Here is a 3,050-nt window from a genome sequence, read left to right as displayed (position 1 = left end):
GGGCAGAAGCAGTTGGGCAAAAGATGAGGAAGAAGCAGAGCAATAGTTCCGGAAAATGACTTCCTCCAAAGAAAAAGGGGAAGTCATTTTCCTTAAAATGTGGCTTCTTTTCCATTGACCAAGAAGTTATTTTCCATTGACCACATTTTCCTCCTCCTTCCCAAACACCAAAAACCCGGAAAATAATTTCTTCATTTTCCAGAAATCATTTTCCGAGTTTCCCAACACAACCTTAATCTCAAATATGCACCTATTACATAAATCATTTTTTGGGTTTCCAAACACAGCCTTAATCTCAAATATGCACCTATTCCATGTAAACAACAAAAGGTTGCAAAAACCCAATAGGGTAGCTCAAGTGACAAGTGAGTTCTCTTTGTGCGAAAGAATTCCGGGAGAACCCTTGTTCAATTTCCACAAGTAGATTCCCCCTGGGCCAGCTCCCGTGCCTCTTGGAATAACTTTTCCCCTTTCAACAAATCACTCTTAATTGACACAAACTTTCTTAACTCAAAGTACTAAAATATTAGTAACTTCCTTCTTTATTCCATTCTTTCTGAATTTTATTTTGTCAAGCAAATGCTAGGTTACAGTATTATCATGGCATTGTTTTTTTTTTTTTTTTAATAGTTATTTTTATTATAATTATTTTCCTATTTTGAATTGTTTTGTAGAAAATGTATTTTCATTGAATTATTTTGTGGTCAATACCTTTGAATACGAACTTTCATTTATGTGCATGCGTGATATTATCTTTTCATTGAATTATTATGTGGTCAATACCTTGGAACAATATGCTTTTTATTCATGTAGGGCCAAACTTGTGAGAGATTTGTGAAACGAGAAGCGTTGGGTCGATATTAAAATGTAATACTTATATTGAAAAAGGGTTAATTTCAGAAATGGTATTTCGACTATTGACTTCTACCAATTTTTATCCTCGACTTTTAATTTTATCAAAATTGGTCTCTTAACTATTGATTTTGTACCAATTTTGGTCTTTCTGTTAAATCTATGTTAAATAGGTGTTAAAATTAAGGACAAAAATGTAAAAACAAACATTTTAACCTTTCTTCTTCACTTTAATTTGTTTCTCCTCCTAGTGGTGCCCTTTTCTACCATTTTTGCTATCAAATAATAATTAAAAAAAAAGCACCTAATACAACAATAAAATATACAATAACACTCCACATCCAGTTAAAGAATTTACAAAAAAAAAAAAAATTATTACGGGGTACATATTACATTGTAGTAAACCAAAACAAAATCAAAAATAAAATACAGAAAAAAAAAATTTGATTACTTGAAACAATTTAGCATAAAATGTAAAAAAAATAAATATATTGACTCATATTGTTCCCTATATACTCTTGCGATGGAGGAGGAAAAACAAAGTGAAGAAGAAAGGTTAAAATATTTGGTTTTACATTTTTGTCCTCAATTTTAACACCTATTTAACATAGATTTAACATAAGGACCAAAATTGGTACAAATAGTTAATGGACTTACTTTGGTAAAATTAAAAGTCGAGGACAAAAATTTGTAAAAGTCAATAGTCGAAAGACTATTTCTGGAATTAACTATATTGAAAAATGTAATACTAATAAGAAATAAAAAAAGTGTTTGTTTCTTATAAATAAAAATGTAATACTTTTGAATAAAAATGTAATAATTTTTACATTTTGATGTAAAAGTATTGTATTTTTTTTTTATATCAAAAGTATTATACTTTCCCTTACAAGTAATGTTGGCAAATGGTCGTTAGTTGTTACTTATTATAGGGGAAAATGTAATACTTTTGAGGAAATATATAATAATTTTTAATCAAAATGTAAAACTATTACATTTTTTCTTCAAAAGTATTACACTTTCCCATATAAGTAGTAATAAATATTTTATTCTTGATTGGTATTACATTTTTCAGTATAAGTATTACATTTCGTCTTGACCCAACCCATCGCGCAGACAAAGATTCGTGAGATGGTCTCACATAAGTTTTTGTCTTCATGTAGATATCATTATCCTAACTATTAAAATTTATTGAACAGTTGATATTGTTGTTGGGCAGAGGTCAATTTGACCGGGTTTAACATATTGTCAATTTGCTATTGAAATGTGATATTGATTAATGTATGAGTTTAAAGAAATCAAGTTACGCATTTGCAACAAGTCATTAGAGAAAAATTGCTTGGTCTTGACAATTATGCTAAAATGGAAGCCCTCAACACATACACATGCTTAATTGCTTAAACTTGAATGTCAAACTTGTTGAGTTTGTCTCATATAGGGATTAGGAAATTGTCTCATATAAGGAATATGAGTGGAGTGGATCGGGTCGGGCTCATGGTACAAGGATAGATGCCTATAAATACGTATCTTGGTTGTATCCCTAGGTGTATCACCACGATCACCATCACTATTAACAAAAGATCAGAATAATTTCAGTCCCGTCAATGTAGGCACATCGTTGAACCACGTAAGTCATGTCTTCTTTACTTTCAACCATTATTATTGTTGCTTGTTGTTGTTAATCTCAACAAATTTGTATCAAAGCATTGTTGAGATGACTAGTTAAGTACAAAATTCGAGATATCAAACTTTGATGGTACATGAAATTTCTAGTTATGGAAGTCTAGAGTAAAGGATCTGTTAGCACAACACGCCTTCTGATGAAAATCTTGAAGGTGGAAAAGTCAGCTAATTTAGGAGAGGATGATTGGGGTATTTGAAGGAAAATGCGACAGCAACTATTCAGTAAGCCTCGCTGATGAAATCGTGTATCACGTTATGGCCTTAAGAACTCCAAAAAATTTGGGATAAATTTGAAACTCACGAAAAAATCTCTAACGAACAAACTATATCTAAAGCACAGGCTTTATGGGCTTAAGATGCATGAGAGCTTAGACTTAGTGCATCATATTAATGTCTTCGACCTGATAATCTCAGATCTAGCTAGGCTTAATGTCAAGATTGAAGATGAAGACATGACGACGATCTAGCTATGTTTACTACCTCTTTCTTTTGAACATATTTGATGACTACTCTTACAT

Source organism: Ipomoea triloba, chromosome 4 (genome assembly GCF_003576645.1).
Source record: "Ipomoea triloba cultivar NCNSP0323 chromosome 4, ASM357664v1".
Classification (NCBI taxonomy): domain Eukaryota; kingdom Viridiplantae; phylum Streptophyta; class Magnoliopsida; order Solanales; family Convolvulaceae; genus Ipomoea; species Ipomoea triloba.
Note: the sequence above shows the minus strand (reverse complement) of the source record.